This window comes from Leucopleurus acutus (genome assembly GCF_964270905.1).
Source record: "Leucopleurus acutus genome assembly, chromosome: 1".
NCBI classification, from domain to species: Eukaryota; Metazoa; Chordata; class Mammalia; order Artiodactyla; family Delphinidae; genus Leucopleurus; species Leucopleurus acutus.
In genome coordinates, this window is record NC_139142.1 from 67,014,004 (window position 1) to 67,040,581 (window position 26,578).

Here is a 26,578-nt window from a genome sequence, read left to right on the forward strand (position 1 = left end):
AAATTTTGCCATTTTAATTATGAAATGTCTGGGTGTGGGTCTCTTTGGGTTCATCTTGTTTGGGACCCTCTGTGCTTCCTGAATATCTGTTCCCTTCTTCAGGTTTGGAAGTTTTCAGCCATAATTTCTTCAAATACAGTTTCAATCCCTTTCTCTATTTCTTCTCCTTCTGGAACCCCTGTAATGCGAATGTTGGAACAACTTAATGTTATTCCAGAGACCTCTTAGATTGCTTTCATTTCTAAAAATTTGTTTTTCTTTTTGCTGTTCTGATTGGGTGATTCCCATTATTCTATCTTCCAGATCACTTATGTGTTCTTCTGTATCACTTTGTCTGCTATTCATTCTTTCTAGCATGTTTTTATTCCAGCTACTGTATAAAATAGATAAGCAGAGACTTCCCTGGCAGTCCAGTGGTTAAGACTTCACCCTTCCACCACAGGATGTGTGGGTTCAATCCCTGGTCAGGGAACTAAGATCCCACATGCCACGTGGCATGGCCAAAATGTAATAAAAATTTTAAAAATTGAAAAAAAAAAAAGATAAGCAACAAGGATATATTGTATAGCACAGGGAATTATAGCCATTATCTTGTAATAACTTTTAATGGAGTATAATCTGTAAAAATACTGAATCACTATGCTGTACACCTGAAACTAATATTGTAAATCAACTATACTTCAATTAAAACTCTCAATTCTCCATAGTGAGAGGCCCGCACACTGCGATGAAGAGTGGCCCCCACTTGCCACAACTAGATAAAGCCCTCGCATAGAAATGAAGACCCAACACAGCCCAAAATAAATAAATAAATTAATTAATTAAAAAAAGAAAAATCTCAATTCTCAGTGGCACTACTTGAATTATTAATTTGAGTTATCTCACAGTACCTGAAAGCAATTTCAGAATAATTATACTCTAAATATACAATTCATGATTGTTTTTTGATTGGTGCAATCATTATCTCAGGCATGATGGAAGTCAACTAGTTTTGAACAAGTTGTGAACAGATAAACAAAAACCCAGAAAAAACGATGTGACATATAAAGCTGTATATCTGTGTGTAATATTAAGCTTAAAGGAGATCCATAAGACTTTAATAAATGGATAGAAGCAGATACCTACTCCCCTTATGCTAGCATGGCATATTTCTGTGGCTTATGAGAAGCACAAACTACTGTAAAAAGGTGAAGTGTAAGGAGTGCTGAGTATTAAGTCTGTTAAATCAGCTCTCTGAATTGGGGTTTCAGAAAATGATTTGACTGTTTTCTCAGTTCTCTCGAGGATGGTATATAGCAAGTTCCTGTCTAGATGCAAAGGAGAGAAATCAGTTCATTATCTAGATGGATGCTTTAGGTTAATTAGGGCTCGGGAATGGATTGGGAAGGGCTGCTTTAGATTATTCTGGTAAATTTGAATCCCTTTTGCAGAAGCTGTTTAAGATTAAAGGGACATTTGTGAGCCTAACTTATTCCTACAAAGGCTAAAGAAATTTATCTACTGTTCCTATTTGCTCTTTGGGGCAACAAGTTTTTCCCTCTGTTTAAAAATTTGTTTTGGACTGTGGCATAATTGGGATGACGATTTCTGTACTCAGTGATGTTTGTCTGCTTGGACTTGAAGGTGACTGAATTTAAATAATTCAACTGTGGTGTGTTAATCACACATAACTACATTTGACAGGCTGGAATTTTTCTGTTTGGCATTTGCTTGTTTGTGTTGTAATTTTTTTCATTGACCTCTTTCTTTCAGTCATTTTGGTAGTAATGTTGGCTTTATTTTTATTTTTAAAATTTGTTTTTGTGTTGCCATTTTTGCCTCCCTCATTGTAGTGGGCATGAAGAAGATGGACCCAATCCCCTCAGAGAGGAAAACATGTCGCCTCAGATATTAAATAAGACTCAGACTTTACATGTACTCAGAATGCTGATAATATGGAAGTGAAAAATGTGAGAAATATTGTGTTTACTTTCATCTTCCCTTTGAGGAATAACTGTTTTTCTAGATACAGTAGCTCTTTAAGACTCTGGTGCCCCATTTGGAAGCATAGATTGATGGAACTGAGGCATTAGAGAGTACCTAGTTTAATTCCCTCATTTTACAAATTAGGAAACAGATCAGGAGAAGCTGAATGAGGTGCCTAAGACCAGATAACCAGTTACTGGTAAAATCAGAACTATCCCAAGTCTCCTGGGCACTTTCCAGGGTGCCATACTGCCTTCCACAGAACTTAAAGCTCCATCACTGTCCTGAACACAGCACCAAAGACTGCTGATGATTGACAAACCTGAGCGCAAGCTTTGTGGGCAGATCAAGAGACATAAAATATAAAGCAGGGCGCTTTTGGTAGATGATGAATTTTTTGTGTCATAGTACTCTAAAAAGATGACAACATAATGGGACATTTGCTACTTGGGGACCACCTCTCAGTCCACAAAAATAACATGTTCACAATTGGTATATTTTGTACTGGGAGACAGAAAGTACATGAAATGTCTCCCTTCTCCTGCACGGTGCCAAGGAACTGGTTTCTTTCTCACAGGGACAAGAATGGCTAACTGTCTGTTGCTGCCTTCTCAGTCTCTGAACACTCATGTTGTCAATAACGTTAACTGAGTGCCTTCGGGGCAGGTGCCGTGCTGGATGCTGGGGAAACAAAGAGGAATGCAACAAAATCCTGCGGTCAAAGAATACATCATCCACTGCAAAGGAAGGAATAACTGGATACTTCTGTTAGTCGGGAATGCTTAGCAGCTCTCATTCCCAGGGCTTTCGCTGTTATATCTGCTCTTGTGCAGCCTATTTCTGTTCTTTTTTGTTTGTTTGTGGTACGCGGGCCTCTCACTGTTGTGGCCTCTCCCGTTGCGGAGCACAGGCTGCGGACGCGCAGGCTCAGCGGCCATGGCTCACGGGCCCAGCCGCTCCGCGGCATGTGGGATCTTCCCAGACCGGGGCACGAACCCGTGTCTCCTGCATCGGCAGGCGGACTCTCAACCACTGTGCCACCAGGGAAGCCCTATTTCTATTCTTTTTGTCCTTAGTGGACTGGGAATACATATCTTTGCAGACTGTTACTAATTTATCTATTTTTGTTTTCTCAGGGGTGACGTTTTCTTTCTTGTTTTTACTTTGTTATTATTTGGGGGATGTTTGTTTGTTTTTACTTTCCTGCCTTTCTGTAATCTTTGTAGCTCTCCTCTTTCATGTCTGCTGTGCGTATACTGTATGCTGTGTGTGCATTGCGTAACTTGTAAAACACTGTGCCGCACAGTTATGTGGTAGACGTAAGACCTGTGTCCACCTAGGAGAACTAACCCAAAAGGGCTGTTTTGACGAATGATCCTTGAACTCATAAGTATTTCCATGGAAACAGTGGGGTTTGAGTTAGAAATCGGAGGAGATGCTTTATAGTGTGCAGAGTGTAAATAACATCATTTTAATGTTTTAAAGTACTTTCACATCTATTATTTCTTTATCCTTTCTCCAGTCCTACGAATTACAAGGACAAGTATGAGTATCTGTACTTGGCAGGTAAGAAAAATGCAGCCCTAAGAAATTGTGCTATATAAAAGATACATAAGACGGTAGAATGGGGCCATGCTGACAGATTAGCTACCTAGACTTAGTGCATGTTCCTCTACTGGTTTCTACTTCTCTGATGTTTTTATGAAACCATGTAATGCTGACTGTACTGGGATAGAGGAAGAAAGGGCTGACATGTCGAGCCTATCAGTCATTTTGACTCTCTGGCTCACTCCCCTTCTCAGAGTCTGCTGATACAGCCTCTCCCGTGTGTACAGCAGACCTAACCTGGTGTCCATGCCCTCCCCAGCCATAGCTGATAGGCCAAGGACAGACCTCTGACCCTAGGTGTACTGTGGGCTTTCTCCCAGAAATTTGACATTGGCTTATAGGAACCATCCAGCATTGTAGTAGTGGTTCTTGAACAAGGACTACATAAAACCAGGGCTGACCCACGGACAGGTTGACCCAGGAAAGCTGGTTGTGACAGCGAGAAGACTAAAGCAATTGGACGTTCACTTCCTGGTCGAGTGAATCCAGTCCCTTTTGAGGCCAGCTTTAATTCCTGGCTGGGAAATACTTGGTTTTCATCCAGTAAATTCCCTTTTTTGTTTAAATACCTTGAGTGGATTTCAATACCTACAGTCAAATAAACCCCAAAACCCAGTCAAATGCTTTATTTAGGGAAAAGGAAATCATCTTAAAAGGTTGGTTCTGGGACTTTAACTTTCTTTCTAAGTAGAGACCACGTTTGTGTCAGGGTTTCTGCCCTTCCAGTGGTACTGATGGAGTGTTTGTGGATTTCCTGTGGGAAAGCACAGAGAGGAACTTTCATTGTTTAAAACTTTCCCAGCATTGGGAAGTTTTTCTTCTGTTTCTCCAGTTGATTTCAGATTTGTAGGAATTGGAGGGTTACATCCTGGGATTTCTGTTGGGCATTTCAGAGGCCCTGCCAGCGCCTTGCCCACTCCTACTGCCTGCCATCTGGGCTCATTAGGATCCTAGAAAGCTCAGAATTCAACATTTCTTCATAGGTACTTTATTTCCTTAAAAACAAACCACTTTGGAATACATTGTCAACCACTAAGCATTTATTGTGTTACTGTAGTCTACATTCTGGTTGTCTTTGTGGCATCCATTTCACCTTTCCCCGTTGTGTAACACCTCTCCACTCAACCTCCTCAGTCCTACACACCAGGGCATGGCACTGACCTAGTCATAGGGCTAGTTCAAGGGTCTCCAAAGCTGAGGACTGTTGTTCGTTGTAAGAAGTCATGTTCTCTCTTCCCTGGATGTGAAGGAGAAAGTATGTTGCCCTGGTAGCTGTTGGCAGGCATCTTGCAACAGTGGGGGAAGCCAGCCTGTGGGAGAGGCAACTCAGAGTAGGGCAGAGCCAGGAGAACTGCAGAGAAGCTGAGCTGGACCTTACGTGAACAATGCCTGTTGCTGACATTTCCTATAGACCTTCCAGTTACAGGTGCCAGTAAATCCCCATAATTCATTTACTTCTTTCAAATTTTGGATTTCTGATTTCAGATTCAAATATTAGCACCTTCAATGTGCTGACATAACACTAGGTACTTCCCACATTAACATTTGCACTCACAACAACCTTATGAGACAGGTACTGCTGTTATGCAATTTCCACTTTTCAGGTGAAGATAGGTCCTGGGAAAACCTGTGATCTCTCTAAAGATACAAAGCCTATAAGCAGCAGTAGAGTCTGAATTGGAGCCTATTGCAAATACCATATTGCATCTATTTCTTATAGAAAAGAAATTAGAGCTCAAAAAATTCAGCTTTGTAGGCAGCTGGCAATAATCACCCATATTTGTGAAATACTTTTTATTTTTCTAAAGCACATTTGAACCGATGCTACCACCACGTTGACAAGTATCTACAGTAGGTTCTGAATGAGGTAGAGGCCAGACACAAATACTACCTGGGAAATGAGTCAAGGTGTTTTTATCTAAAGGATACTGGTGGAAGAAAGTGCTATCAGGATACACAGTAGAGATGTCAACAATGTTCTCCAATGACAGACACAATGTGTAAGCCTCTGGGTCTCCCAAAGAGGGCTTCAACATCATTGTATATGATTAATTCTGAGTGAGGATTACACTGGGAAGTGTAATCTGAGCAATGGACAGACCCATCCTCCCCCGCCCCAAGCCTAGCTGGATCTTTATGATCAGATCATCCACCTTGGTGTTCTACAATATGCCATAGAGACTGGTATAATATAGTATACACAAGCATCAACACACACTATTTTTTTCCCTAGTTTTAAAAATACAAAATGCTTCACAAATATGTGGGTCATCCTTGCCCAGGGACCAAGAATGACACACAAGGATGTTTGTGTGTGTGCGCATGACATTTAAATGAGGGTTTAATATTCTTAACTACCAAAAGTAGATTACAATGCATGATGATCACATAAAATGAGCTTCACTTCTTAGCATCACAAATATTTGTAATACAGAATGTCCAGGGATGGATATTATAAGTAAGAAAGGTACAAAAGAAGTTTGCTTAAGAAATTCAAAGTTTAAAAATTGATTTTTCCCCCAAATCCAAATAATTGTGGTCTAGGTAACCATCAGGGTAAAGGCTTCATATGCTCATTCCTTTGATAAGAATTTTCTAATCTTCTCTGTATATTTCCTTTTTTTAAAAAAAAAATTATTTGTTGGCTGCATTGGGTCTTCATTGCTGTGCACAGGCTTTCTCTAGTTACAGAGAGCGGGGGCTACTCTTCGTTGCGGTGTGTGGGCTTCTCATTGCGGTGGCTTCTCTTGTTGTGGAGCACGGGCTCTAGGCGCGCAGGCTTCAGTAATTGTGACATGTGGGCTCAGTAGTTGTGGCTTGCGGGCTCTAGAGCACAGGCTCAGTAGTTGTGGTGCACGGGCTTAGTTGCTCCATGGCATGTGGGATCTTCCCGGACCAGGGATCGAACCCATGTCTCCTGCATTGGCAGGCAGATTCTCAACCACTGCGCTACCCAGGAAGTCCCCTGTATATTTCCAATTTTAGTATTATATATGTGCTGCTGGAGTGAGCACTACACCCTCTGTTAACATATTCATTCTCCCCAGGCTAGCACAGTCTGGTCTAGGATCTTTTCTGATCTTAGAGGAGCTGCAGAATTAGAGCAAAGGTCAGTCACCCAGATGTCTCTGAGAATCTTACAAGTACTCAGACTAGCTATAGGTCTGTCAGAGTGATGATTATAATTTTACAGTTAAGAATATTAAGATAATTAAATTACAGGGGTTAAAACTATTTGGCCTCCAAGTGTACATAGTTAGGTAGTAACAGAACTGAATGAAAACTGAAGTATTTTGCTTTGCTGTTCAGTCTTTGCTTAACTAGAATGCATTAGCTTTTCAATCACAGGAAGTTACCTAAGCAAATTTTGTTGTAACTGAAGCCTAGAACAAAAATCAGGAACATCATTGGAAGACCAGACTTGTGCCTTTAAGTATAAAACATGAAAGGCGTAAGTGTGGATTAGTTTTCAGTAATTAATGTTGAAGAGTTGGCAATGAGACTAGGCACATGGTTTAATCAGACTGTCTTTTGGGAACCCAGAGCAGCCATGCTATGATGACTGTGTTACTAATGAGGAAAACATGGCCTCTTGGTCAAGGAAGTGACCATTAATCCCCAGGACAATGCTGATTTCCCAGCATGGTGAGGGCTGCAGGGCCAGGAGGTGTTTTCCATGGCTTTCTCATGTGTATTTTGATCAGTGAGCTTTTGATAGTGTCTTTTCTCATTGCTAATATCCCATTGTGGCACCCCAGTAATGGCCTAAGAAGTCCTCTATCACCATAAATTCTAAATGCTCTTGGCTAACTTAACCTTATTAGATAGACTAGAATTAGGGGCATTTTAGATAATGACCAACTTTAGAAAAATCCTGTATCTCACTTTCTCATTCATTCAAAAATATTTGTTATATACATTCTGTGTGTTGGGCACTGGATAGAGAGTAAAGAGCAAACAGATAGGATCTCTGCACTGCTGACGCTTGTACTTTAGTGGGGAAAGAGGAAACACAATTAAATGTGTAATTACAAATCATGACGGATGAAATGGAAAAGACTTGGGTGCTCTGAAGACATGTATCAGGGGATCATATTTTGGGTTAGGACACCACTTTCTGAGGAAGTAATAGATGAGAACTGAAAGATGAGAAAGAGCCAGCGAGGTAGAGTGGGAATAAGTTTTCTAAGCAAAAGAACAGGCAGGTTAGTTGTCATGATGAAGGGAAGAGCTTGTCCAGCTGGAGTAACTGAGGCTGGAGTATGTGAGCAGGAGGGAAGGGGATTAGCTGGGAGAGGTAGGTAGGCACAAGCTCATGTGCTCTGGTCATTTGAGCTCTGGAATCTTGAGATATCTGCATTCAAGTCTTGGCTTCTACTCTTTTTTTTTTTTTTTTTTTTTTTTTTTTTTTGCGGTATGCGGGCCTCACACTATTGTGTCCTCTCCCGTTGCGGAGCACAGGCTCCGGACGCGCAGGCTCAGCGGCCATGGCTCACGGGCCCAGCCGCTCCGCGGCAGGTGGGATCTTCCCAGACTGGGGCACGAACCCGTGTTCCCTGCATCGGCAGGCAGACTTTCAACCACTGCACCACCAGGGAAGCCCTTGGCTTCTACTCTTATTTATGATTTTGGATATGTCACTTCATTTCATTGTGAATCCATTTTCATTGCACTAAAGTAAGGGTAAAATTATCTATCGTGTAAACTAAAGCAGATTAAGCGAATCTGCCTGGCCCACAGCATTGTCTGTTCCTTTCCCTCCACTATCTGCTTTCTATTCTCTTCTGGCATTTTTATTCAGAGCTATTGATACTGTCTACCTGAATGGGTATTATTTTTAATATATTTATTTATTTATTATTAATTTATTTATTTTGGCTGCACTGGGTCTTAGTTGTAGCATGCAGGATTTTTAGTTGTGGCATGCAGACTTAGTTGCAGCATGTGAACTCTTAGTTGCGGCATGCATGTGGCATCTAGTTCCCCGACCAGGGATCGAACCTGGACCCCCTGCATTGGGAGCGCGGATCTTACCCACTGGACCACCAGGGAAGTACCCTGAACGGGTATTTAACATTGGTTTTCTTTGTCCTCTCCCATTATCTTAGGTGGAAGTTTCTTACAACCTGGATAATCAAAAGCTGAATAATCTAGAGTTAACTCTTATGTAAGGAATTTCAGTTGCCTCGTTGACATTACCTTTATTGATGATAACAGACGAATTTAGAGTCAGTTCGTCAAAACTTGGTCTTAAGTTGGCCCTGCAGAGATACAGGTTCATGTTTGCTTAATGTTTTATTACAAAATATCTGTGATTTTTTTTAAACTCAGGAAAGACTATCTGTTTTGATGCATAATATGAAAGCTGACTGTGACTTAACAAACCAAAAATATTTATTCAAAAAATATTTCAGTTATCTGTCATGGTGAAAAGGCAGCTTTTTGTTTCAGTGTAAATCAATACAACACAGTATGCCTTAGTTTATCAGCACTGTTGGTTGAGAGTAGTTATATGAAAACACTTGGGCAAGCTGTTCCCAAACATAACAGATGCCCCAGATTCGCAAACGTTAGGAAGATGTCACAGGATATACTTGTTCTTCCGAGTAAACGAACTAGATTAAAGAGTTCTTCTGTTTCTTCCCTTCCCCACCCTGGTTGTAACAGAGCATATTGTGAGTGAATTTTCTGAAGTGGGAACCAGCACTAATATCTTTTGAAAATGCTGTTACAGGCAGTTTATTCTTCACACCATCTTAGTGGCTACCTCTGTGACCTAGAACTACATCCCTGGCTTTCACGGGCCTTAGGGTAAAATAGAACACCGTTGTGTCTCCTACTAACCTCACAGGAGTATTGTGAGGGTTAAACTAGATGCCATTTATAATATAGGTGAGAGTGGGCAATAGTCATTCAACAAGTCTGACTGAATGGAAAGAACCGGAGAGCTCTTTCCCAGTCTGGTCCAAGTGTTACTATCTTATTTGGTACCTGTAACAGTCCTACAAAGTAGTCAGGACAGATAACCATAAAGTTATGGTTAGACAAGTAGTAGGTGCTATATGATAAAGATTTTTAAAATTCACTTTTTATACTTCTCTAAGTAATTAAAATCCACAACTGCTCAGTAACTCATTTTGACGTTTATCAACCTGTACTGTCAGAAGCTGCTTTTCCCTGTATAACCCTCGAAGACTTTCATTCTTTACCCTATGCCTTCTTACTTTCTTGAGTGAATTGTAAAATAGTTTTCAAAGACTTAAACACAGTCATTCATTTTTTTCTAGCCTTCTCTTTTTAGTCATACTTACACCTTGCATACAGTTTTCTATTCTTTTGAAGTTCTAAGTTTTATAGTTTCCTTCCAAGCCTCCTGAACTTTTCCTCCTAGTCTGTTTTCTTTCTTATTGTCTGTGTAGCTTCCTCTCTTTTCTCTATAAGGGAATCTTTCCTTCCCAGAAAGTTGTGCTGATTTCCTTTTATACCAAGGAATTGTAATCTGCTACTTTTCTGGCATAACGGGCTAAAACTGCTAGGTCGCTTTGGGAAGCGCCTCATGTTATCTGATGGAAAACTACCAGTTACTTAAAATGCTGGAGCCTGGCAGTTCCCCCTGCCTACCCGGCCTACCCCCTCTCTAGGCTAGGGTACCTCACTGCTGAGAGGCCTTCCCCTTATTAGGTCTTAGTGGAAAAACTTCTACCCAAGGGGCTTTACTCCTTCCCTCTTAACGTCATCTGAAGGTATAATTTAGAGAGACAGGAGAGAGCTAAGACGGGCTGGGCTGCTGTCTGCCTTTCCTGGCAGGACTGTGAGGCCATGCTGTTCCTGCCTGTTCTCAGGAGCTGATCATTTTCCTCCTGGGGCAGCCCAGAAGTTGCCACACAGCACTGTGACCACCACCAGCAAAATGATAAAGAGGAGAGCACCAAGGGGACTTCCACACCTGGCAAGGGAGAAAACGAAATTAGTGAAAGTCCCAAGTCTCACACTTTTCTTCAAGTACCAGTCCCACATGGAGATTCTTTGAATCACACCCTGTAAACATTTTCACCCTTAGGTTATTTTCCTTAGACCTTTTATTATCAGGGAGAAACAGAAGGAGAAAAAAGAGAAAAGATGTAGGAAGAGGAACATTCAAAGAAAACTTGGGAACTTGACTCCTAGAAGTAGATGATTCAAAGATATATATTTAAACAGTGTTGAGAATGATTTTACTGAAGGCAGCTTGCTTTACCAACTGTTAAATGACTGGTATTTGAAGGTAAAAGACATATAAATTGGTGTATTCACACATGACAAAAGAATGCAGGGTTTTATGGGGCCAAAAATTAACTGCTATTTAATTTCAAGAGTAAGCAGAATAGAGTCTAAATACTAAAATTCTTTAAAAATAGAAACTGTCTTAATTATTGACAAATACAAAATTCAAATGATTCATAACAGTAAAATACTAGTCCTGGTTTTAAAAATGAAGCACCATTTATTAAAATTTAGTTTTTGAGAAACAGTACAAAATATAAAACTTATCTCTAAAAATAAAGCACTCTAACCTATAATTTGAGACCTACCCAATTTTAATATGAGTTCCTTTGACAAGGTCTGTTTCCCTTGTGACAGAATGTCTCTCTTCAGCGTGAGTCATCATTGCACGTTTATGAAATCTGACAATGCTGTTTTTACACAGCCTTAGACATTTGGGTCAAGGTGATGGGTGAGACATTGCAAAGGTAGTTATTTGACTGACTGAATGTGGGTGGCAAAGAAGGTTTACGTGGAGGTGGAAGAGGGTTATGGAAAGAAGTGGTGAATTTCACTGCCTTTTCGATTTTTCCCCGTCAGTTGCCCGAAGCTGTCGAATCCGATTCTTCATGACTCTTTGGAATTAGCCTAGAAGGGGACTTTTCTTGTAGCTAAGCTAAGGGTTCTGAAATGGGGGCCTCAGGTGTGTTTGACTGTAAGTTCTGTATTTCTCTGCCGTGTGCATCACCCATTCTCTTTTGATTAGTAATGACGATTATCTTGGAGGATGTAATTTCTTGATTTTTGTCTGTAGTTTTCTGTTTCCTATTTTTATTGACAAAATTCCAAGGGAACAGATTTCCTGTGCTGCTGGAGACTGAGAACTTGTGGAAGTCACTACATAAAGAGGGACGAAAGGAGGCTTTTCCCCTTGGCTCTCACAGAGAATGCATTACTGGCAGCTTAATATGTTCTATCAGGGGGAAGGCCACAGCTGTGAATGCAGTTCATGGCCGTGCATTTACAAAATACACAGATCCATAAACTTCAATGATGTCTTTTTAAATGTGTACCTTATTTGGGGAGCAAAAAAAAATCTTACAGGCAGGATAAGAATGTGCTTAAAGCAGACGGATATGTTTTCAGTGTGCCACGATATGGGGTGGAGCATGAGATTGGCCAGTTCTACCATAAAATATTAAAATCTGATGCCGTTCTGGAACTTTTTTTGGTGGTCGCTTCTCTGACCTTCTTAATACCCCTGTCTTCTGTCCAGATCTGGACCCAGATTCTGGCCAGCTACTTAGACCAGAGAACTAAGTGGTTCCGTGTGTTCCTGGCGCCCAATTCTTAGAAAACAAACAAAGAAGGGTCTAATGATTACTTTTTCCATCAGTATGCCACATTCTTGGAATTTTTAGATGTGCGGTCTATCAGGTTGTTTACTACTATGCTCCTTCTTCATAAAAGACAATGTCTTTTTAGGATGCCTTTGATCAGTGGTTCTTAAACCTTATTGTGCATCTGAATTACCTGGAAGTCTTGTTAAATACAGATTTTGGGGCCTCACCCCTGTAATTTCTGATTCATTGTGTGGAGGGCAGGACCCTGTAATTTGCATTTCTAACAAGTTCTCAGATGATGCTGATGCCACTGGGGATCACATTTTGAGAAACACTGCTTTAGATATAAGTTTCATAGATATCAGTCCTAGTCTTCTAATTGGATTTCTTAATTGGTCCCTGAGATTAGCCCCTAGTCTTTACAATACTGAAAGTTAGAGGAACTCTTATCAGTTCATAAGCTACCAGAACCTAGGAACATTCCAATGGAAGAATTTTAGGAGCCTATGTTGACCATGTGATATCTACTATACCTTGGAATTTGTCAGTGTCCCAGAAAGACCTGGAGTTGCCAGGGTCTGAGATGTTAGACTTGAATATATCATCACACTCAAATAACTTTTGACTAATCCTACAGACTGGATCCCCAAATCTCAACCACTGTTAAAACTGATGAGGTGAGACCTCATACAGGCATAGCCAGAGATATTGCTTGTTCAGTTCCACCCCCCTCAAGTAAAGTGAATATCACAATAAAGCAAGTCACGCCAATTTTTTGGTTTCCTAGTGCATATAAAAGTTATGTTTATACTGTAGTCCATTAAGTATGCAATAGAATTATATCTAAAAAGACAATATATACCATTAAAATTCTTTTATATTTTAGGGAAATATAGTTGATTTACAATGTTGTGTTAATTTCTGCTATACAGCAAAGTGATTCAGTTATACATATATATATATTCTTTTTCACATTCTTTCCCATTATGGTTTATCACAGGATATTGAATATAGTTGTAACAATAACAATTTATTTAGTTTATAACTGGAAGTTTGTGCCATTTGACCCCCTTCACCCATTTTCTCTACCCCCAAACCCCCACCTCTGTATCTATGACTTTGGTTTTTTGATTTTTTTGCTTTTTAGATTCCACATACAAGTAAGATCAAATGATATTTTTCTCTGCCTTATTTCACTTAACATAATGCCCTCAAGGTCCATCCATGTTGCTGCAAATGGCAAGATTTCAATTTTTATGGCTGAATAATATTTGAGACCATATTTTATTTAATTAATTTATTTATTTAATTTTTTAACATATTTATTTATTTATTTATTTAACATCTTTACTGGAGTATAATTGCTTTACAATGGTGTGTTAGTTTCTGCTTTATAACAAAGTGAATCAGTTATACATATACATATATCTCCACATCTCTTCCCTCTTGCATCTCCCTCCCTCCCATCCTCCCTATCCCACCCCTCTAGGTGGTCACAAAGCACCGAGCTGATCTCCCTGTGCTGTGCGGCTGCTTCCCACTAGCTATCTATTTTACGTTTGGTAGTGTATATATGTCCATGCCACTCTCTCACTTCGTCACGGCTTACCCTTCCCCCGCCCCATATCCTCAAGTCTATTCTCTAGTAGGTTTGTGTCTTTATTGCAATCTTGCCCCTAGTTTCTTCATGACCTTTATTTTTTTTCCCTTAGATTCCATATATATGTGTTAGCATACGGTATTTGTTTTTCTCTTTCTGACTCACTTCACTCTGTATGACAGACTCTAGGTCCATCCACCTCACTACAAATAACTCAATTTCATTTCTTCTTATGGCTGAGTAATATTCCATTGTATATATGTGCCACATCTTCTTTATCCATTCATCCGATGATGGACACTTAGGTTGCTTCCATGTCCTGGCTATTGTAAAGAGAGCTGCAATGAACACTGTGGTACATGACTCTTTTTGAATTATGGTTTTCTCAAGGTATATGCCAAGTAGTGGGATTGCTGGGTCATATGGTAGTTCTATTTTTACTTTTTTAAGGAACCTCCATACTGTTCTCCATAGTGGCTGTATCAATTGACATTCCCACCAACATTGCAAGAGGGTTCCCTTTTCTCCACACCCACTCCAACATTTATTGTTTGTAGATATTTTGATGATGGCCATTCTGACTGGTGTGAGACGATATCTCACTGTAGTTTTGATTTGCATTTCTCTAATGATTAATGATGTTGAACATTCTTTCATGTGTTTGTTGGCCATCTGTATATCTTCTTTGGAGAAATGTCTATTTAGGTCTTCTGCCCATTTTTGGATTGGGTTGTTTGTTTTTTTCATATTGAGCTGCATGAGCTGCTTGTAAATTTTGGAGATTAATCCTTTGTCAGTTTCTTCATTTGCATATATTTTCTCCCATTCTGAAGGTTGTCTTTTTATCTTGTTTATGGTTTCCTTTGCTGTGCAAAAGCTTTTAAGTTTCATTAAGTCCCATTTGTTTATTTTTGTTTTTATTTCCATTTCTCTAGGAGGTGGGTCAGAAAGGACCTTGCTGTGGTTTATGTCATAGAGTGTTCTGCCTATGTTTTCCTGTAAGAGTTTGAAGTGTTTGGCCTTACATTTAGGTCTTTAATCCATTTTGAGATGTGCGTGGGTTTATCTCTGTGCTTTCTATCCTGTTCCATTGATCTATATTTCTGTTTTTGTGCCAGTACCATACTGTCTTGATTACTGTAGCTTTGTAGTATAGTCTGAAGTCAGGGAGCCTGATTCCTCAAGCTCCGTTTTTCTTTCCCAAGATTGCGTTGGCTATTTGGGGTCTTTTGAGTTTCCATACAAACTGTGAAATTTTTTGTTCTAGTTCTGTGAAAAATGCCATTGATAGTTTGATAGGGATTGCATTGAATCTGTAGATTGCTTTGGGGAGTAGAGTCATATTCACAATGTTGATTCTTCCAATCCAAGAACATGGTATATCTCTCCATCTATTTGTATCATCTTTAATTTCTTTCAATAGTGTCTTATATTTTCTGCATACAGATCTTTTGTCTCCTTAGGTAGGTTTATTCCTAGATATTTTATTCTTTTGTTGCAATGGTAAATGAAAGTGTTTTCTTAATTTCACTTTCAGATTTTTCATCATTAGTGTATAGGAATGCTAGAGATCTCTGTGCATTAATTTTGTATCCTGCTACTTTACCAAGTTCACTGATTAGCTCTAGTAGTTTTCTGGTAGCATCTTTAGGATTCTCTATGTATCATGTCATCTGCAAGCAGTGACAGCTCTACTTCTTTTCCATTTGGATTCCTTTTATTTCTTTATCTGCTCTGATTGCTGTGGCTAAAACTTCCAAAACTATGTTGAATAATACTGGTGAGAGTGGACAACCTTGTCTTGTTCCTGATCTTGGTGAAATGGTTTCAGTTTTTCACCATTGAGGACGATGTTGGCTGTGGGATTGTCATATATGGCCTTTTTTATGTTGAAGAAAGCTCCCTCTATGCCTACCTTCTGCAGGGCTTTTATCATAAATGCATGTTGAATTTTGTTGAAAGCTTTCTCTGCATCGACTGAGATGATCATATGATTTTTTTCCTTCAGTTTGTTAATATGGTGTATCACATTGATTGATTTGTGTATATTGAAGAATCCTTGCATTCCTGGGATAAACCCCACTTGATCATGGTATCTGATCCTTTTAATGTGCTGTTGGATTCTGTTTGCTGGTATTTTGTTGCGGATTTTTGCATCTATGTTCATCAGTGTTATTGGCCTGTAGTTTCCTTTCTTTGTGACATCTTTGTCTGGTTTTGGTATCAGGGTGATGGTGGCCTCGTAGAATGAGTTTGGGAGTGTTCCTCCCTCTGCTATATTTTGGAAGAGTTTGAGAAGGATAGGTGTTAGCTCTTTAAATGTTTGATAGAATTCGCCTGTGATTCCATCTGGTCGTGGGCTTTTGTTTGTTGGAAGTATTTAATCACATTCTCAATTTCAGTGCTTGTGATTGGTCTGTTTATATTTCCTTTTTCTTCCTGGTTCAGTCTTGGAAGGTTGTGCATTTCTAAGAATTTGTCCATTTCTTCCAGGTTGTCCATTTTACTGGCATATAGTTGCTTGTAGCAATCTCTCATGATCCTTTGTATTTCTGTACTGTCAGTTGTTACTTCTCCTTTTTCATTTCTAATTCAGTTGATTTGAGTCTTCTCCCTTTTTTTCTTGATGAGTCTGGCTAATGGTTTATCAATTTTGTTTATCTTCTCAAAGAACCAGCTTTTAGTTTTATTGATCTTTGCTATCATTTCCTTCATTTCTTTTTTATTTATTTCTGATCTGATCTTTATGGTTTCTTTTCTTCTGCTAACTTTGGAGTGTTTTTGTTCTTCTTTCTCTAATTGCTTTAAGTGTAAGGTTAGGTTGTTTATTTGAGATGTTCTTTTTCTTAAGATAGGATTGTATTACTATAAACTTCCCTCTTAGAACTGCTTTTGCTGCATCCCATAGGGTTTAGGTCATTGTGTTTTCATTGTCATTTGTTTCAAATTATTGTTTGATTTCTTTAGTGATCTCTTGGTTATTAAGTAGTGTATTGTTTACCCTCCATGTGTTTGTGTTTTTTACAGTTTTTTTCCTGTAATTGATATCTAGTCCCATAGAGTTGTGGTTCAGAAAAGATACTTGACATGATTTCAATTTTCTTTATTTACCAAGGCTTGATTTGTGACCTAAGATATGATCTATCCTGGAGAATGTTCCATGAGCACTTGAGAAGAATGTGTATTCTGTTTTTTGGGGATGGAATGTCCTATAAATATCAATTACGTCCATCTTATTTAATGTATCATTTAAAGCTTGTGTTTCCTTATTTATTTTCATTTTGGATCATCTGTCCATTGGTGAAAGTAGGGTGTTAAAGTCCCCTACTATGATTGTGTTACTGTCTATTGCCCCTTTTATGGCTGTTAGTATTTGCCTTATGTATTGAGGTGCTCCTATGTTGGGTGCATAAATATTTACAATTGTTATATCTTCTTCTTGGATCGATCCCTTGATCATTATGTAGTGTCCTTCTTTGTCTCTTGTAATAGTCTTTATTTTAAAGTCTATTTTGTCTGATATGAGAATTGCTACTCCAGCTTTCTTTTGATTTCCATTTGCATGGAATATCTTTTTCCATCTCCTCACTTTCAGTCTGTATGTGTCCCTAGGTTTGAAGTGGGTATCTTGTAGACAGCATATATACGGGTCTTGTTTTTGTATCCATTCAGCCAGTCTATGTCTTTTGGTTGGAGTATTTAATCCATTTATATTTAAGGTAATTATGGATATGTATGTTCCTATTACCATTTTCTTAATTGTTTTGGGTTTGTTATTGTAGTTCTTTTCCTTCTCTTGTGTTTCCTGCCTAGAGCAGTTCCTTTAGCATTTGTTGTAAAGTTGGTTTCGTGGTGCTGAAGTCTCTCAGCTTTTGCTTGTCTGTAAAGGTTTTAATTTCTCCATCAAATGTGAATGAGTTCCTTGCTGGGTAGAGTAATCTTGTTTGTAGGTTTTTCTCTTTCATCACTTTAAGTATGTCCTGCCACTCCCTTCTGGCTTGTAGAATTTCTTCTGAAAGATCAGCTGTTAAGCTTATGGGGATTCCCTTGCGTGTTATTTGTTGTTTTTCCCTTGCTGCTTTTAATATGTTTTCTTAGTAGTTAATTTTTGATAGTTTGATTAATATGTGTCTTGGCATGTTTCTCCTTGGATTTACCCTGTATGGGACTCTCTGTGCTTCCTGGACTTGATTAACTGTTTCCTTTCCCATATTAGGGAAGTTTTCAACTATAATCTCTTTATATATTTTCTCAGTCCCTTTCTTTTTCTCTTCTTCTTTTTGGACCCCTATAATTTGAATGTTGTTGAGTTTAATGTTTTCCCAGAGGTGAGACCGTATTTTATTTGCTCAGCATAACAGGCCTGATATAGTGAGATGCTTTTCAGTAATGAATAGAAGAAAAGTGTCCTTGAGTTTCCTTCTGTTTAAATAACAGGTGGTTGGATGATGAGAAAGAGCCAGCAAGGTAGAGTGGGTATAAGAGTTTTCTAAGCAAAAGAAAAGGCAGATTAGTTGTCATGATGAAGGGAAGAACTTGTCCAGCTCGAGTACATGAGTGAGGAGGGAGGGGGATTAGATGGGAAAGGTAGGTAGGCACAAGCTCATGTGCTCTGGTCATTTGAGCTCTGGAAGAGAGTGGGAAAAAGCAGAACATTTGAATGCTTTGTCTGAGTTATTGGAACCCCTTATAGTTATTGTCAAGACTCTGTAAAATTGATGCAATATCTCACCCTGTTTAAATAATTATTTTTTACCCTATACAGTTTCTTGAGTTATTTCTCTTATTTTGGGGTTAAATCATGTCTAATAATTGCCTTAGTAGGCACTATTATTGGCTATCAAAACTTTTAAACTTTTAACTGAGGATCCCTTATTCATGGGTATAGCCTGAGTTGAGAGGTACTGTGCCATGTATTACATGGGCCTTACTTAACAGGGCAGAGGGTATTGTTCATGAGTTTTCTGTGAGAATTTAAAAGTTTTTTGTTTTTAATTTTGATGATAATTTTTTTAAATGTTATATAAATGTATTCTAGGTCATCAGGCTGATCACCTTATAATTAAGTTCTGCTGTCATATTTCAGTGCTCACATATGCATCTATACTTATGATGGTTGTGTTGGAGTCATGCATTTATGATAAACTGTCATACATATATGAGAAAAAACAGTGGCAGGTTGATATATAATGAGACACTTGTACCAAGTGAAGATCAGAACACAGTGCAGCGACCCCATGTGAAGGAGCTTGCATCTGATGCTGTAGATCTTGTGATGCTAAACCACTGCAGGGACTCAGAAAATGTAGAGGTAGTGAAGATGGAGAGGGGAAGAAGAAAGGTTCATGATGTTAAATCATCATGACTTGGTGACTGTTTTTCTCTTGGGGGAGGAGGGTTAGGATGGTGAAGGGGAGGAAGTACTTAAGGATGATTCCTCATGTTTCTTAAGCCTGAGCAACATAGAGGTTTCTCCTAAAGAAAATAAAATTCTTACAGCATCTAGTGCTGACTTGAATTAATTATATGATTATATTACTTAAATATGTATATACATAAATTAGGTATAAATTTCTTTCATTAGTCTTATAAAACCAAAACATATTTACAAATTGAATATAAAGATCTATAAAACCAGTTAATTTAAATTAACAACTTTAATTTTATATGACAAATGATATTGTTTTGAAAAAACTAAATCACTACTCACAAACTAAATATAGACTGCTGCTGCACAGGATATTTTGAGTTAGGATAGGGAAAAGTGGTGAAGAATTGTGGTGACGTGAAAAGTGGTGAAGAATTGTCAATACACAGCTCACAAACAGACCAAACACTCTTAAAGAAGAGGCCTTATGTTTCTCAAGCTTGAGGAACTTATTTCAAGACTCCATTCAAGGGTTACTTCATTTGAAAGTCTTCTCTGACAAACCCAGCTGGATTGGCTGCCCCTCTTCTGAGTCTGTGCAGAGTTCTATCATTTACTTTACTTCAGAACATAGTGTTTGTTATGTATTTGTTTTTCTCTGAAAGCAAGTTTTTAATGCCCTCAGAGACTGGGACAGTGCCTGGCATTTAGCTGGGGCACAGTATTTTTTGGTTGAATGAGAGCTTCAAATAGACATTCTGGCCTTCTTCCCCCACCCCCCCCAAATAATCAATTAAGTTAAATTTAAAAGCCATGGGGGTATATTAGGCAGCATTCGGTCTGAAGAGAAGAGACATTATGCATGCTATGGGTTCAAGGATTTTTATCAGAATTAGATCTTGCGCAGTTGACAAGGGGCTGGGGAAGTGTAGGTCTGGGAGGGGACTGACGGTTGGAGAAGGGGTCACCAGTCAGGCACCAGAGGAGCCAAACACGTCCAGTGATGAGGGGCCTCATGGGCAGGTCTATGGGAAGCTGTTTGATACTACTTACGTATCTGGTCGTAGGTGTGGGGCTGCTGTGAGTCAACAGGGTGAGTAATGGGAAGAAAAACTGGACATGGAACAGGGGAGAGCAAGGACAAGCTCCATCCTGCAGGGCACCTTTGTGTATTTCTGTCAGCATGTCTGACTACAACAACTTTCAGAGAGTAATGGCCATTGCTTCACTCTGCTTTGTAAATCTCATATAAATTCCTCTTGGTGAACTCAAACCCACAACCACAGAAGGAGACGATTTGGGGGTAACAGAGTTCCAGCTTAACTGAGTTAACACCGTGTAAACCATCACAGTCAGATTTCTGCTTCTGGTAGTGTGGCTCTCAAGGACACACTCTTTGAGGCATCTCTGGTCTCATAAGAAGTAGTAGGAGTCTCCAAGGACCCTCTTTCCACAAATACGGCAACCAGTAGATCAGGGGACAATGAAAGCATGAGGCAGATGTCAATAGCCACAGTGCTACCAAGATATTGGGGCTTGGCCTGGTGAGCAGGTGAGGAATTTGAGCCTGGGATATCCAACATGAGCAACTGCAGAAGCAGAAGCAATTGTCTCTGGAGGAAATCTTCAGCAATTCAGTTTGCAGGTTAAGCAATCATTCACAATCAAAGGTCACTCTGCACATTGGAAGGTAATCCATTATGAATCAGAATCAGCAGAAAAAATGAACAGATTTAGACCCCTCCCCGCAAAGACTTAAGTTGTCAGAATTGTCAGTTATAGAATATAGGGCAGCTGTGTTAAAAATGTTTAAAGAAATAATGTAAGCAGTTGAAAACATAAGTAAGCAACAAAAGACTGTCAGGAATGAATATGTAGACTTGAAAATAAAAGGGAATTTCTGGAAATGGAAAATACAATTGTTTAAAATTTTAAAACTCAATAAATGGATTTAACAGCAGATTTGGTACAGCCATAATCACCACAACAGAGGGAGAAAAGGAACTGTAAAGTATGAAAATAAGTCGATGTATGAGAAAATCTAATATATATCTAATTGGAGTCCCAATTAGACTGAGAGTGGTTAGGTAATATTTAAAGAGATGTAAGCTTTAAGTTTTCCAGAATTAACCTCTTCCACGGATCCTAGAAACAAACTGTTTCAAAAAGATTAGAAAGTCCAAATAGTTCTAAAACTATTAAAAAAAATTCAACTAGCAGTTAATATTTTCCCATGAAGAAAACTCCAGACCCAGATTGTTTTATAGGTGAGTTCTACCAAATTTTCAAGGAGTAAACTTGCACAACTTATTTCAGAGAATAGAAAACTTATTCTATGAGGCCCCTATTCCCTTGGCAACAAATTCAGCCAAATTTCAATATGACAGAGGAAGTTACAGGTCAATCTTACTTACTAACACATTTACAGACTGAATCCATCAGTCAATAATGAATACACAAAGGACCCAAAGCTGAATGAAATGGCTAAAGGAAGTAAAAACAAGGAACAGAACTCACTAGCATGGAAATCAGAAAACACTGCCAGGTATATTCTGTGAGCCTCTGCTTATAAGGAGAGGGCACACTCCGCCAAAAGGGGAGGGCACATAAGTAGGTACAAGTTTTTGACAATGTTCTGTTTTTTTAGATTGTCAGTCATACAGGGTGACCTTTATCTCATTTTGCTTAAAGTTTACATATACATTATTTATATTCTTTTGAATATGTCAAGAATTATGTATAGATGTGTATGTATATATGTGCATATATATACTTCAATGGAAAAGTGATGGCATTAAAAATAAGTTTAAAAAAATAAGCTTATAATGGAACAAATGTTCAAAAAGAAGTAAAAAGAACAAAACTGAATTGGTTCTGAAACTAAGAAATAATGCTAAGCATAAACTATGCAGTTTTGGGAATTTCAGCCAGATAAAATAGAGTTTGGACCCAAGCGTTTGCAGCACATGAGCCAATACTCAACTGCCTATTTAGGAGATAAATGCAGAAAATAGGTGGAAGAAATTCTCTAAACTCTTCTAACATTCCTTGTGCAACAATTCTCAACTTTAGGTCAGGGCACAGGGTATCAGAATCTCTTGGGGCACTTTTCCAAAATAGACAGGTATCTTCATTGGTTTTTGATATCTGCTCTTTTCTATGAGACTCACAGCCCTAGTTCACACTGGTCAAGGTTGAGCATGTGTGGTTTATGGGAGAGAGTATCATGGTGGAAGTACCTCTCTCCATTACAAACCTGAATGTGGCCTTTTTAGGCCATGAGAGTATGGCTGTAAGGGAAAGTATGCAGTACTTCCATGCCATTTTCTGCTGACCTGACAGCTTCTTTATATTTGTTCAGGTTTACTTCAATGAGGGGGAGACAGCTAACCTGGAGTAGTGGGTAAGGATTCTAGAGCCACTCATTATTATCCATGTGACCTTGAGCAAGTCATATTTTTCTCTTAGCATCAATATCTTGACTGTAAAATGGGGGAAAATAATTCTTACTTAGCAGAGTTTCTGTGGATTAAGTAGGAAGTATGTAAAGACCTCAATGTAGAACATGGTACATAGTAAACCCTCAATAAATAAAATTGATAGTTTATAACAACAGAAGCACAACTTTCCTAAATCATTATACATGACATGTTTATGTGTTTGTGTACATATAAATATATAAAGGAAAAATATTTTTTCAATGGACTTGGGTTGTTTGCATGATCAGCAATTGTTAGCAGCTGTGGGAGGGAACCATTCAGATATATTACCTGAAGAACTTGTTCAAAGAACTTTTGAACTAATTTATTAGAATTCTGGTACTGCCAGCAAACTGAGAAATGGTGCTGATAAGTGATCCCTGAATTCCTGATTTGTGCTTCCGGAATGGAACCAGTGGGTTCTGTGACTCAGATCTGACCGACTTTTAGAACCGAATCCTGCAGCCTAAGTCTTGGTTGAGTTGAATTTGCTTCCCTCATGGGTCTCCCTCCAGCAAAAGTTTTAGTTTTCATTTCACTGGGCATTCATAGGGGTGCCACTCTAATTATTGCTTTCTTTTTTTAATATATAAACATTAAAACTTTTTAAAAATTTAATTTTATTTATTTTTTATACAGCAGGTTATTGCTTTCTTTTTGAAGATTTTATAAGAACTGCAAAAAATTAAAGAGAGATTGTTGAGTTCAAATATCCACTGTAATTTTTTTGCAAATATATCATTTGTGGCCATGAAATTAATCAAATACAGAACCTAAAACAAACAAAACAAAAAGAAGGGCAAGCTTCACTACCCTTGTGGAAGAAAACAGATGTTCTTTGTCTCGTTTAAGAGTAATTAGACCCCAAAGTATTGAGATTCTCATTTTGTCCTTCACTTGAAGTCAGTATATCTTCTTCTGAGTTTTAGCCTCACTGATATTTAGGGTTCTTAAAATTATGTTGTAATATTGTTGAGTTGTTAATATTATTGAAGGCATTGTAACAAAGTTATAGTGCTTTAGTCCTTAGAAATTAAGCATTTTTAATTTGCCAATAAATATACTCTTACTTTTTTTATTTCCGAAAGAGTTATTACAAAGTCCTAAGATCCATAAGAAAGATACACTAAAATAAAAATTTTTGAAAGCTTTTGTTAGAAAGTGTACATTAAGATCTTGCTGGTTTAGGATTAAATATAAGCAATTTTAGGATACCTCACATATTTTCTGGTCCTCAACCATCCAACCCTTTCCTTGGCATGATCAAAAAAATTGCAGAAATAATTCACTTATGTAAGAATAACATTGGATACCTTTTGTATCCAATAATCACTCTGGCTTTTACTTGCTGAATTTCTACAAGCAAATTCTCTATTACTATAATATTGAAATATTTTAAAGCTGTTTTTATTGTAATATATAACACAGATACAGAAAATTGCATGAAACAAATATATAACATAATGAATTATTATTAGCTGAATACCCTTGTAACCATATTGAAAATATAAAAAAGTGAATAATATTAGACCGTCTCAGGGGTTGTTGGGGTAAGATAAATTGGTGCGGTAATTTTGGAGGGACGTCGGCAATTTAAAATTCACACACGTGCCTTGATCCAAGAATCTCACTTCTCAAAATTTACACTAGAGCATACACAAATACATATATACAAGGATGTTTATTGCAACATCTGTTCATTCAGCAAACACTTTATAATATGTCCATTGTGTTCCACTGTTCCAGGCGCTGGAAATACAGTGAAGAATAGACAAATAAGGTCTTATGGAGTTTACATTTTAGCAGAACAGACAATGATCAAACAAAAACATGAGACACGGGGTAGTGATAAATATCATAATAAAAATAAAATAGAGGGAAGCGATGGAAAGTGGTTGGGTTGGGGGTCAAGCACTTTATATTTGTTTAGAAAAGGACATGGGTGAACTGATGCTTGAATAAGACAAAGGAGTCAGCTTTGTGAAGATCAGAGCAAGGTGTTATAGGGAAGGAGCAGCTGCTACAAAGACCCTAAGTTGGAACTTGTGTAGGTGAAGAATAGCAGGAAGACTAGTGGAACTGAATCCCAGTGACCTGGGGGAGAAGGTGGAAAATAGAGGTGAAAAATAGAGGCAGGGCAATTAGATCACAAGGATCACAAGGATCAGGGTAAAGGTTTTGCATTCACCTTAAAATGTGGTAGAAAACCATTAGAAGGGTATGAGAGGGGAGCAGGTATGATCTGATAATAATAAGCTTTTATTTTGAAATAGTTCGAAGTTTCAAGAATAGTACAGAGAAGTACCCGAGACCTTTATCCAAATTTACCAATTTTTTACCTTTTGCCACATTTGCAGTCTCATTCTCTCAATCTCTCTCTCTCTCTCTCTCTCTCTATATATATATATATATATATAGCAGATGAAATAAATACGTATGTCAATCTTAACATACCAGTGTGTAGCTACTGTATAGCTACAGTACAGTTACCAACTTCAGGAAATTTAGCATTGATACAATATTTTTTATCAGTCTGTATCCCAATTTTATCAATTGTTCCATAGTGTCCTTTATATAGCAAATTTCTACCCCACCTCACCCCACCCCACCCCCTTATGTACAGAATCCAGTCTAGGATGACATAATGCATTTAGTTGTCATGTCTTTTTTTGTGTGTGTCATGTCTTTTTAATGTCCTTCATGGCACAGTTCCTCAGCCTTTCTTTGTCTTTCATGACATTGACAGTTTTGAAGAAAACAGGCAAATTATTTTAACAAATGTTCTTCACTTAGGTTTGTCTGTTTTTTCCTCATGATTAGACTCAGTTTATTTATTTCCAGTTGGAATACTACATAAGTAATGCTGCATCCTCCTCATGGTATCACATTTGCCTGCCTCTAATTGGTGATGTTAATTTTGATCACCTGGTTAGGGCATTCTGTGGTTTCTCCACTATATAGTTACTAAAGCTCTTCCTTTCTTGTTAATTTTTATTTACTATTTAATACCATTCTAAAGAAAAAATTTTAATTTAATTTTATTAGCATAAAATTTCCTGTTCATTTTTATATAGTGCAATGTCAGTTTAAAATACAAATATAAGAGCATATAACACATATGTGGAATCACCTGACATTACACAATTTGTACTTTATAGCTCATATGGATATATGTTTCATTCTTACAGAATATTGGAAACATTGCACACAATGAACACAACTATTTTTATTTTGCTTCTCAATATGCTCACATTTTACTCTTTTTTTCTTTTTTTTTTTTAATTTTTATTTATTTTTGGCCACGTTTGGTCTTTGTTGCTGCATGCGGACTTTCTCTGGTTGCGGTGAGCAGGGGCTACTCTTTGTTGCGGTGTGCGGGCTTCTCATTGCGGTGGCTTCTTTTGTTGCAGAGCATGGGCTCTAGGCACGCGGGCTTCAGTAGTTGTGGTGCACGGGCTTAGTTGCTCCAAGGCATGTGGGATAGTCCTGGACCAGGGCTCGAACGGGTGCCCCCTGCATTGGCAGGCGGATTCTTAACCACTGCGCCAGCAGGGAGGTCCCTACCAACACTCTTTCCTTTTGGCTTACTGATGAGTAAGAGTGAAAGCAAAAGCAAAAACATGGATTGCTCTATTTTCCCTTTCCTTCTCTGTTACCACTTTCAGTTTAAGTGGTTGGCTAACTCAAGGAAGTAACACAAAAAAGGATATGATAGATTTCCTAGGTCCTTCTTGTTTCTTTGAATGCCATTTCCTTCTTTCTGTGTTTGAAGTAAGTTCTGGTTCAAACAGAAAGCATGGCCTTTTAGGGCTATCAGTGCCCCCACTTAGTTGTGGACAAAACATGCTTACCTTGTCCTCGTTCTGAGTCTCACCAAACTCCCACACACGGAGTCCCCTGGAATTCTGTGCTCATGAGACATGGGGGATGTTAGATGTAAGTGGGGTGGTAAGGGTATTCATAACTATTATAT